Source organism: Thermobia domestica, chromosome 14 (assembly GCF_964235325.1).
Source record: "Thermobia domestica chromosome 14, izTheDome1.hap1.1, whole genome shotgun sequence".
NCBI classification, from domain to species: Eukaryota; Metazoa; Arthropoda; class Insecta; order Zygentoma; family Lepismatidae; genus Thermobia; species Thermobia domestica.
The window spans coordinates 201,201,246-201,214,673 of NC_137467.1; positions in this window are offsets into that span (position 1 = coordinate 201,201,246).

Sequence of the window (13,428 nt, forward strand, 5' to 3'; positions counted from 1 at the left end):
CTTTTCGGAACCAGTGCCAAATGACGAACTTCCTTGATAAAAGTAGATGCTCGTCCTAAACGACGCCATTCTTACTTCTTGGCTAATCCTTCACATATTAATCTATTGATCTTATTCTGTGCAGTGTGCCCCTCACTGACGAGTGTATATCCCATTCTGAGTAGTGGTGCCCAGTACTACCAATATTTCAATTGCCCCTTTCACATTAGTGTATTGTCCTCACTCTTTGCAGTGTGTCTTCCACTGAGTTATAAACGTGGAACATACATCCCGATGTGTGTAGTAGTGCCTTGTCTTACTTACTTCTCAAGTGGCAGTGTCCATATTCGTGTATTGACCTTATTCTGTGCAGTGTGTCCTTTATTGGCTCATTAACATATAAAGCATATCCCCATCTTTGTACCAGTAATCATTTCCTAATATTCACTGGGAGTCTGCCTCTTGCTAATCTGAATCCTATTCCACACGTCAGCTTTAAGTGTGCTGACTGGCAAACGTTTTGGGACTTGAGTGAGTTTCATGTTCTTGATTATCTCTGTAGATCTATTTAAGCAAAATGTAACAGATGATGTCTGTGGGTTCATTCCATAATGCAGAGGGAACGATCCACGATGACAAGTTCTATAGAAGTCCGAGGATATCCATAATGCTATTCTCGCTTATCGCTTCACTCTTAAAGCTTTTAATCAACATGTCACTGCCGAATATTCAAAAGTTTGGTATTCTGCATACTCGTACTCGTTACTTCCAGGGTTTGAAAAAACTCGAGCTTTTTTGAGAAAACCCAACCCACCTGGCCCATATGGTTTTTTCGGGTTTAATCGTTTTTTTTCGAAATATTTCAATTTCTTTGAGGTAAAAGTGTTAAAATGTGATTTATATTTCAAGATTGTCACAATTTGCAACAATTTTCTACTCACCGCTGTTTTGAAAAAATGGCTGCCATTTTGAAATTTTACATTGGGTCGGTGAGAAAATCTATACAGCAAATTTAGCATATCTCGTGCTTCCATCGTCAAAATTTCAACTTAAAAGACTGAAAATGGCGCTTTGTAGCGTGGATACTCGCTATTTAAAAAAAAAAAAATAAATAAATAAAATAAACGCCACTTTGAAATTTTACGCTGGTGTGCCAACAAAATCTATACAGGAAATTTAGTGTCTCGTGCTTGTACTGTGAAAATTTTAACTTAAAAGACCGAAAGTTGTACCCTGTAGTGTGTGTAGTAATGGCTGACAAACGTGTTGAGTTGATTTTATGTTTAACGTCCCCTTCAGTAGCGAGGCTATATAAGACGGGGCCTACTGATTAACGTACAATCCGAACCACATGAGCTCCCGCCGGGAATCGAACCCGGATCTCCCACGCCGAAGACGCGTATGCTAGCCGCTTAGCCATGAAGGAGCTCGGCAGACGAACAAATGTAGATTAAGTCATCCAGAAGCAAAATGTGAATATCAAAAAGGGGTCTATTAATTTAAAACAAAGATACAATTTCATGTTGTATGAAATAAATAAATGTTTCAAAATGTCTTATGTAAAATAAACATCTTCCAGCGTAAAATAAATGAATTTATTGGTGAAGTTCACTTCCGATACTTTGTGTGTTCAATTAACGGAAATCTCCCGAGCACTTGTTGCAAGACGGTTCTTTCCCGAAAATAAATTTGAAACAATTAACAAAGATATAATTAATATTTTATAAAGTAATTGTTTCAAAATGTGTTAAATGAAATTAAATATCTTCCAGCGTAAAATAAATTGTTTTATTGTTGAAGTATTCATTTCCGATGCTTCTGCGTTCAATTGCGGGAATTCCCCGAACACTTCTTTCACGGCGATTTTTTTCCCGCTTTGTATTTCTTTACTGTACATCGAAACTTCCACTAGTACGGAAATTTGAATTCAGCACTTGAAATACAAAGCGTTACACAGTCATTGGAACTCCGAGCATTAAGCTTCTTAAATTTGGCAAGAATTTTTACGCTACTGCTGTGTTGATTCTACACAATGCTTATTTGAAGAGTAGCGACAAATAACTGAACTAAACTGTTGTTGTTGGAAAACCAAATTTTACTGAAGAATACTTGTGTTTTACATCAAAGGTAAGAAATAATACTAATAGTTTTACTAATGTATTTACATATATATTTACTTGTAGTAGCAGCATCTATGGTCTAACAAACGTATGAGGGATAACGTCCCTTCTTGTCGCCAAGTTTGCGAGCACACTTTTCACGAAAAGTATTTTCTGAAATATAAAATTGCACATTTTACTTCAAATAGGCTATAAGCACAATTCATACATTAATTTGTTCTATAACTATCGCAAGCTAAGTTTTTTTTTTTTTTTTAATTTATTTAGTGCATTGAGAACTTTATAAAGGTCTTATGTTAAATGTTGTTGTATACCTTAACGTGAAAGCAACTAGAATAGTCTAGAATAGTCTAGAATAGTCGTCCTAGAATAGTCTAAAATCTGATAAAGATCACTTTCAATGTGATTACCTTATTTGTACCAATAATATACGAACAAAAAGCTCAACAACCCAGGTGGGTTTTTCAGGTGGGACCGACCCGAAAAAAACCACAGTTTTTTTCGGGCTGGGTCCACATGGGCAAACCCTGGTTACCTCATTGTATGATCGAAGCTGCAAAGCTGGAAATATGACATCTCGTCCCTCAGCAATAGCACACCTTTGACTACTGTGTGACATCGGATTTTCTCATTTAATGGTCTTAGTACTACTACCAGTATGCATGATTTCCAGGATGAAGTCCAGGACACTAACCTTACAGAGATAATCAATCTGAATCTTTACACTATTTTGACTAGTTTAATTACTTACGTACTCGTATCGAGGAAACCTGTAAAATTTTACACAGAAATAAAACATTCCATTTACGGCTTTTGACTTCTACTCTGCCGTACGTGAGTCATCCAATTCTATTCCAGGCATCGATCGCACAGCACCAGTCAAAAAGATATGATATTGTGATATTTAGGTTGTAACAGCTTGCAGAGTAGACGGATGTTCACCAAATTGCGATACGTTCTTTCTAACGCTATATTTCGTTTATTCAATATTATCTTACTTACATGATAGTCTCGTTTGTACACAGCTATATTTCGTTTATTCAATATTATCTTACTTACATGATAGTCTCGTTTGTACACACAAGGAATATTTAATAAAAAATAATACGCTGATCGAAAACAAACACCGAAGTTAAAATTTGACAACAATGAGATCTTATTCGCACACATCTTTGACGTTGGTGATCCGGGTTCGATTTTCGGCGGGATCTTACGTTGCATGAATTTTACTCTAACCTGTATTTCCACGTCTCCATTGAAAACGAAAATATCGATGATACACACGATTCACCATTCTTTATTCTTCGTAATGAATTCAGTTGTCTACACCGGCCCAAACGGATAATTGACTGGGGAATGTTTTATTCTTCTGGAAGGTACTGGAAATTTTCAGCAGTATTTCGTTTTTATTTCCCTGAACGTATTCCACAGGGCTGTATAATATTCAGGTGTTTTATCAGGGCTTTGGGTGCTACAGTCTATTATAAGTGGAATATGGTGGAGCTATACTTATATATCAGCTGCCTTAAGCTTCGGGTCGTTATTCTACTAATGAAGACATCTAGACCATGAGAACACCTCATATAAGGCAACATGACATTTGTTGAGATGGTAATGTAAATCTGACGATTCATCGATCTCACAATTCTGTGAAATGTTGTCATTCCCTTAGTTGAACAGGACCTCCAGACTGTGACATTTCCTCTTGTCATGCTTCATCGTCGATACCTGATATTTAAGACCCGAAAATTTAATAGCTAGTGGTCGAATTCATTTAATACCGTCGCTCCCAAACAGAAGAACCTTGGTCTCCTGTGTCCACCTTCCAGTAGGTAAGTAACCAGGGAATCCAGCAGAAGTTTGGAGCGTTACTAGAACATTTTAATGTGTTTTATACGGACGGTTCCAAAACAGAATAGTGTTGGCTGTGCTTTTATCCAGACGAGGACAGTTGAGAATTTGGCCTGCATTGCGTGTGTTTACTATTCACAGCTGAACTAAGATCAATTAACTTGACCTTGATCATGCTTTTCATCTTTCTCTGTATGATGTGGTTATCTGCAATATTCGCAAAGCGTTATCATAAGTCTGCAGAATATTTTTAGTACGCCATAGTGCAAGATATTCTTGTGAGATCTTATCAACTACAGCAATAGGATTGTGTCGTCGTTGACTACTGGATTCCGGGACACGTCAGCATCTGAAGAACGAACATACCGACACTGTAGCCAGAAACACCACATTGAAAGAAATTGCACTAGAGCATCCATTTCTGTGTTCTGATATTAATAGCTGTTTCTTCCAACGGGTTCGCTTTCAAGTGGAGTGAAACTAAAGGAACAAATTAAGTTCCATTCAATAAAATCGATTTTGGTGACTTGAGTAGTCACCGAGATCAAGTTATTCTGACTCGCGTGCGTATCGCACATCCTCATCTCATTCATTCGTATTTAGTGCGTGTTGTGAAGGTTTTATCGTCCACTGAGTATTCGGCATATTCGTGAGTTTAGTATTTTTTTTTATTAGCGAAATTGGAGGGTTCTCTTAGGATTTCGTTTTTAACTTTCACCTGTTTTATATTTATCGTTTAAGGTCTTTCTGATTCATTCTAAATCATGTTTGGTTCATTAATTCAGCTTCAAAAATATTTAACTACTGCTATACATTCCCAGACAAGTATTTGTAAAATCATTACATTAATTTCATTATTATAAAACTAGCCAATAAACGAAAAACTAATATTCCTTTGCACTGCACGAGCACTAGAATCTGAACATCATTGTCCTCTCCCAACAAAACTGTTAGTGACATTTCTCAGAAAAGTAGTAATGGATCAGACGTCAATTGTGCAACCAGAAGTGAGAAGACAAACATAACCATTGGAAGCTAAAACCGTCTCCAGGTCATCACGGACTAAGAAGCAAACAGTTCATCCGAGTAGTCCATGAGGGAAATCCAGGCCATCGCCCCTGGCAGATTTAACGGAATACAAAATCGTGAACACTAGCTTAATTTCATTGCTTACCAGCCAGAAAGTTAAACAGCATATCAGGGCGCCTACTGATCATTTAGAACAGCTATAGCGTCATCGAAAATAATAATAATAATAATAATAATAATAATTAAGGTTAGGTGCTCATTTCCTATCCTAATAGTTAAATTCACTCTTTTCTCCCTGTTTTAGTTCCTACCCAATCTAGTCGCTATTTTATCATTTAAAGTTGTTAAGTTTCAATTATGCATTTCATTGTAACAGTTGCGTTTAAGTTCAGTTCTCATCCCAATCTACATCCCTTTATCTGTGTACTTTAATAATTCATGTGTAAATTATAACCTGAGTTAATTGAACTGACGACCCGCACCTGAACATGGTGGAGATGCTGGGTTTCTGTCTCAGTAGTTCCTCTTAAAATTTTGTTATATATATATAAAGGCAAAGTAGTTTGTTTCTTCATATACCGTAAGACGAGGTTACTTTGCACAAAATATGAAACAAGTTGCACAGTCCTCTGTCGGTAAAACTATGAACTGTAAAGAGGAAGTTTCAGCTGCCACCGTAAGATAGAACTAACCTAACATTTGTTGGCGGTTAACTTCAGTTCTAATTACCCGGAGGGTTTGTTGTTGTAGAGGTATGGAAAGCAGTCACTGTAAAGGCCGACAAAATTTGAAAGATATGTGGTAGTGGAATATTCCCATTTAGCTCCAGTACAAATATTTTGAAGCGCAGTTCATATTTTCTTCTGTCTGTGATTTGCAGGGGAATAAGGGGAATTTTCTCCTCGATTGCTGTTTTCATTTCTTGTATATTTGAAAATGGAGGGAAAGGAAAAAGTACATTCTTACAGTTACCTGTCAAATTTTTTGGATAAGTGTTTGTTACTTGCATCTCCCATTTTAACCCTTTCCGGATCCTGGCTTTTTGGGCTATTTTTTAGACTTTCAGTCAAGCAGCTACTGTATCGATACTATTTATCCTAGGATCATGGTTCATACCTCATTCTCTTCAGAATAGAGCTGGCTTTCAAATGGTACCACTTGCATGCTTATACCATATACCAGAAGCGGGAAAAAATGTCAAAGTGAAAGTTTCGGAGGGAATTTTTTTTCTCGAACTTTGGCCCCCCTGTGTCACCGTAGCCATCTAAAAAAATCTGAGAAATAGTACTTGGTATACTGAATGTGTGTGCCAAATTTCAAGTTTCTATCTTGAATAGTAAGGGAGGGAGAAATTTTATCAAAATTTCCCACCATGCCCCAAATTACCACAAACACTATGATCTCAGGGAAAAAAATTCCTGAGACATCCCTAATTACCCTAGGGTCATGTGTCGCCCATATTCTCATCTGAATAGAACTGCCTTTCAGGCGGTACCATTCACATGTGTCCATCATGTATCTAAGGCGGGAAATTGCAGGAAAAAAGGGATTTTTTGGTCTAAATTTCCCTTTTTTCAACTTTTAGCCCCTCTGGACCCCCCTATTTTAACGCAGAAATCTGAAAGAAAATGTGTTAAATATTATTCGGTGGACTGAATGTTTGTGCATAATTTCAATCTTCTAGGTGCAAAAATAAGCCCGCCAGAAAAAAAATTCAGAAATTTCCCCATGTTACCCTATACAGAAGTATATTTTGAAAAAAATTCGCTGAGACGTCCCTAATTACCCTAGAATAATAATTCGACTGTCATTCCCTTCAGAATGGAACTGTCTTTCAGACGGTATGACTCACGTGTCTCCATCATGTATGTGAGGCGGGAAAATCCTGAAAAACGGGATTTTTTGGGTCTAAAAATCCCTTTTTTCAGTTTTTTCCCCCTCTGGACCCCCCTGTTTTAACGCAGAGATCTGAAAAAATCTGATAAATACTACTAGGTAGGGTGAATGTTTGTGCACAATTTCAATCTTCTAGCTGCAAAAGTAAGCCCGCCATATATATATATATATATATATATATATATATATATATATATATATATATATATATATATATACCCACCATGTACAATTTTTCCCTATATAGAAGTATATTTTTCAAAAAATCCCTGAGACGTCCCTAATTACCCTAGGACAATGATTCGACCGTTATTCTCTTCAGAATTGAACTGCCTTTCAGACGGTATGACTCAGTGTCCCCATCATGTATGTGAGGCGGGAAAATGACGAGAAACGGGATTTTGGGGGTAAAAATATCCCTTTTTCACCCCTTTGCCCCTCTGGTTCCCCCCCTGTTTTAGCACTGACATCGGAACAAAAAATCTGGTAAATAGTACTCGGTGGACTGAATGTTTGTGCAAAATTTCAATCTTCTACGTGGAAAAATAAGCCCGCCAAAAAATATTGAACATAGGCTTAGAAAATGAGAAAATAAATTTTTGATTTATGACATCATCATCTCCTATGTCTGGACGCAGGAAGGTCTGAAACCATACGTAATGTCTTCTACAAGGCCTCTGGACTTGGAAAAAAAAAAAAAAAACCCGGACGAAAAAGCTCAAATAGAAGAGAAATAACGCAATGTACCATGAAAAACGCGTATGGTACAAAATTGTACCATAGGATCCCCAAAGGGTTAAAGCAAGTACAATACTGCATTTAATTAATACATCAGTGATAATGAAATACTGCATTTAATTAATGCATAACGTGATAATGACCTCACTAGAAATGTTAATGCTCAGAAGGAACTTAGTTTGAATCACGCAAGATATTTAATATTGTATTCCATGCAGTGACATATTTAAGGGGGATGGCTTCCGGGCTTAAGCATTCACCGAAATTTTATCTCAACTTTTGATTGTTTTAGATATATTGCAGAATTTTCACATTTCCAGGAATAAAGTTAGCAAAACCTCTCTCGAAACAAGCAAAGCCCCCTCGAAACAAAATCGTAAATACCCCACTGATTCTATGAAATGTAAAACAACTAAAATTACACACAAATATTATTATTTTATCGTGTACGGATGCGTTTGGTAAATTTATACATATGTTTAATGTATCAGACTTATATTCTACAAGCTATTATGGACCAGGCCTCATGTAGAAAAAAAAATAGCTACTTTGAATAATTCTTGAGAGTATATACCTAAATTAAATACGTTATCACTAATAGAAATACATAATACTACACAGAAACTTCGTATTCTGTGTTAAAGAAATCATTTTATAAGATATTAGCATTGAAAGATGTCTTCAACGCTAAAACTAAACTCCCAGAGGCAAGCCTTCGCGCCTTCCCAACAATGCTTGCAATCACAAGCGATAATAGCTTCGCTCCGTGAGCAGCATAGCCCGTAAACCTGTCTAGCTGGTGAGGCTCAGACGCAAGAGCCTTCGAGTGTTTCCAACCTACTATTTTGTTACCGAAAAACAAAAATGTTGAAGTATTGACTTTATTTTATAAGAAATCCAAGTTAATGAAAATATATGGTAAAAAACAGGGTAGGCCCGGCCTCAGGGCCTCATAGTACGCTTCGCCACTGAAGATTGACATTGTCTTTCACTATACAAGGATGAAAACATGACATCCCTGGCTGAGAATGGTGAGACAGCTCGCTATTACGACATTTGGTTTGGAAATCCTTGTCAATAGTCAATAAAATATGTAAAAATTAAAGATTTGGCTCATGCAATGGAGAGATTAGTAACCCCATCGCCAAGGGGCCACGTCTGATAGCTTACAAGTCCAGCCACAGGCCCACTCACCCACCAATGATGATGTATTAACTCTCTCTATGAGTCTAGCACATTATTCAACTCATGTTGAAAACTCTCTGGTGCATGGGGTCCCGGGTTCAAACCCTGCTCCCACCAAGTGAACTTTGTGGTGGACAAACACCATGTGCATGGGTTTCCTTGGGGTTCTCTCGTTTCCTCCCACTTTCTTCATTCTACCATTTCATTCATTACTCATCATCACCATCTCCTTTAGCCTAACCGGCATAACTGTGGGACGTAAAACTCAAAGATTTCATTTCATTTTTTATGTTGAAATCTGAAATATTTTCTATCCTAGATATGGCTTCTTCTGGTAAGGAAAAATGTCTTCCCACAGCACTCGCTATTCGAGCAGACGTAGTATCAAAATGTACTGCTCTGAAACCCAACAAATGTCTGTCTCTAAGAGCCAATGAAACTATTTTGTTGGTCCTTGAGAGCGCATAAAATTAATTTATGCATCATATTCTACCTCATTAGCTGTACGAAGCTCTAGGGTCCCTCCATCATTGGTTACCATCTTATGAGCAGTTTCCAAAACACCCAAAACTAGCACTGCATCAGAAGGTCCTCCTGTGTGTTTGGTGGACTGCTCGCGGCATCGTGCATCGAAAACTGCTACCAGCTGGTCAGAGCATCAACGCGTCTGTGTACTGTCAGCAGTTGAGCCGTGTTCGAGAAAAAAAACTAAAAACTTTGAAGTCAACGTTTCCAAATCGCAAAAGTGTCCTCCTATTACATGACAACGCTAGGCCTCACGTGGCTAGGATGACCCGGGACACCATTCTACGCCTTGGATGGGAAACACTATTGCATCCACCATATTCCCCGGACATTGCAGCGTCCGATTATCACCTGTTCCATTCATTGGAGAATCACCTAAGAGGACGCCAGTTTAAATCCCTAGTAGAAGTGCAATAAATGCACTTGGTATCTTCATCGCTACACGGCCCACCAAGTTTTACGGCGATGGAATCCATGGCCTTTCAGAACGTTGGAAGAAGGTGTTCTATGTTGACGGGGACTATATTTGATCTTCTAGGTACGTCTTAAGTGGCATATTGATGTTCGAAGATGGTGGATGAAAAAGCGACAGAACTTTCTTGGTTACCTTTATATTTATAGTAACTTGTTAAAACGTTTGTGTTCAAACTGCCAAATATAAATCGCAGTGAATTGTGTAATCTACTATCACAAAAAAAGAATACCATACTATTTTCCGATCGGTATAGGGAAGATATATACCATACTACTTTTCGATCGGTGTGGTAAAATAGTATTTTTCCATACTATTTTACCATAAATTATTAATTACATGTAAACTTTGTTATTTCTAAATGACTGAAGTGAAGTAATCTTACGATGATGTTTCAAGGGCTGGTCATGGGGGGGAGGAATCATTTGGGGGGCCTGGCTCCGATTGCCCCCTTGCCAAACCCCTGCTTGTTCTTTTTCCTCTTCTCCAGAAGAAATGATGCAAGTAAGCTAGATTTGCCCCAGATGTTTAAGTGCAGAGCTACCGCGAAACTGCTAGATAAGGCTCCGTTAAGTGGTATTTAAAATGGCAATTTTTCTGTGGCAGTAGCGGCAATTTCACTGTATATAATTGAAACCAGGAACTACTTTTTAACCAAATGTTGCCGGACGAGATTAAGGGAAAGAAATTTAAAAAAAAAAATATCATTGCAGCTCAAAAATAGAAACAAAAATTGGGGAGGGAAACAACTGTCAAATAATTCTGTCCCAAAGATTCACACTTTGTGGCTAATACGAAAGAAAATGACCATCCAAAATGTTTCTTGATCTGGAGAAATCTGTCAACTATGAAATGCTTTACGGTGCGTTCCAGCTTTCCCTTCTTTGACGAAATGGGACTTTGTTGTAAAACCAAGAATCACGAAGTATTTTGTAGTAGAAAGGCCATTTAGTAAATGATTAAATTTCTAATCGTCAGAAATTTATTAAATAATTATCAATTAAAAATTAACTGTTGGAAAGTTTAATCAATTAAATAAATTTAACAATTTTAATTGATTATCTTAATCGTTAATGTTTCAATGAATTAATTTCAAGTCTATGTGATATGCACTCTCCTGTTTCTGAGTTTGATGGGACACGTGTTTTGGTCGGCATTACTCTGAAAAATTTCTCACTCGGCTAATTACGTGCAAAAGAAGAAATTATCCCTGATTTAATTTTAGTTTAAAGAGGGTGTTCTATTTTTTCTTGGACAGGCTACCATCTGTTTTTTTTTTTTTTTTTTTTTTTAAATTCTTATGTTTGTTCTGAAATATACCGAGGACAAAGTTGATCTCTAAGCTTGAATATGTCTTACTGTTGCAGTTGATGAAAACTATTGTAATATGTCTAATGGCCAGTATCAACTTATTCCAACTTCTCTAATTGTGAACCCACCACAGAAAAAAGTATTTACTATAATCACCACAATAATTTGTGACGCTTGGACTGTATAACAATCATACAAATGTTTCTCTTAACCTCTAATGATGCATCGGAAAATTTCGGTGCTATTCGTTGAGCCGCCTTCCGAGCGCACACTTGAAGAAACATCAAATTATACGAATTTATTAACAATGCTGCCAAACTTCGAAGGCTGGAGAATGAATTATGAAAAGTAAGTATAGGGTCGATGCATAAGTTCGTGCGGTTTTCTTTTGGGTTGGCAACAATGCGCCGTGAAGCGATTGTTTATCGTTATTCCGTTGTTTTACCGTAGTTTGGAGTTTGTGTGTTGTGAAACACAGGTTTTCTTGATTGTGAACGTATTATTGTATATAAGACAAACTAATATGGAATGTCAAGTTGAGAAAAGTAATCATTTTCGTCACATTTTACTCTTCAAGTTTAACTGAGGATCCAGTGTAGCAGAAGCTGCGAGAACAATTTGTGCAGTGTACGGTATTGAAGCTACTGCTGAAAAGAATAGCTCAGAAAAGCTTCTTTTGACCAATGGCTAACAGATTTCTTCCAGTCAAAACCAAAACAGTTCTACAGGCGTGGCATTGAACTGTTACCTGAACATTGGCAGAAGATCATAGATAGTGCAGGTGAATACATCACTGAGTGGCAGTAAAATGTATGCAATGTATTGTTACACTCGTAGAATATGTTAATGTTATGTCTATGTTGTATATGTATTTGAATTAACAGAACAGCAGAATAAAAATAAAATATAAGAACCGCACGAACTTATGCTTACGCTCCGCTCTATTCCCTCCCCTCTCGGTGCCGAAAGACATACAAAGCTGGATTATTTTTTCAGCCATGAAAAATGTGTGATTTCATTGTACGTAAGGATTATTTTTTCGAATACGCGACAAAACGTACCACCGACAAAACGTACCACTTACCCTGAGGGCTGCTTGTGAAGGGTTTTCTTAAAACACTTTAAATAATGACAAGCGACAAAACGTACCACTTGCCTGCAGGGCTACTTGCGAAGAGTCTTCCAATCAGCCATCAAATAATGTCAGGCGACAAAACGTACCACTTGATAGGACGGTATATAAGTATATATATATCGGCCAAAATAAGGTTAAAAGTTGAACGATTGGTGGTGAGAAAAGTACCGATGCAAGACCAAGACTAGGACTAAGGCTAAGACTAAGACCATGCCTGCAAGATTCTCGCCAGACCAAGACCAACAAGAATCTTGCATATGCAATATTTGAATATTTGCTGATTTTCATCACACTTTATCCAGGCTTTGGACCAGAGACGGATAGGCATTATTAGAGGGGCGCGGGCGCTTTCTCCCACAAGGGCCACCACCATCTCAATGTCACAAATCAATTGCACAGTTTTCTTTCTACAGGAAGTCAATAGTATTAACAATTGACAATTAAAACCTGATATTCTTTGAACAGTATATTATTCTGAATTGTTCAAAATATTATATGAAGTTCAAGGAGAACGTATACTATATTACAAAATTTTTTAGTGTACTAGTTTTTGATGCTACTGTATCTATCACTTTTGCATTCGAAATATTTTTTTAAATAAATCTTTTTCAATAGACATCAACAAAAGTTTTCAAATGTTCCTGAGACATGGTACTCGTTACCCTATTTTTAATGTATTTCAGTTTATTTCAATTTTGAAAAATTTCTTTCACATGTTACCTGAGTTATGGGCAAAGTCAATAAAAAATTGTATGTTGGAAACCTGGATAAGTATTACTGCACAAATTACAATTCTTCAAAATTAAAAAGCAGCACATTGAACAATTTTGCAATACGTTTTGCATTCGCTTTCCTTGTAAACAAATGTATTTTCTCCTAATTCTGAATCATTTGCACCATCAGCACAGCCATTATTCCTCGGTTGTGTTCGTCATCAAGACTGCCTTTCAAGGATATCCACGTCCCTCAAAAGTCCAAGAAAATACATTTATAGTATCATTGGAAACTTCTTAACTGAAGGTTTTCAGAAAATATGTAAGTTTATCGAAAGGCACGTCTGGAAGTTCTGTTACTTGGTTCAAGTGGCTAGGGTCCAAATAATCCATAAAGTACATTGCTTCTTGAATCTTGAAGAAATACTCAAAACTACCATGTCCAATATTGTGTTGAATGCTTCGATGCAGTAC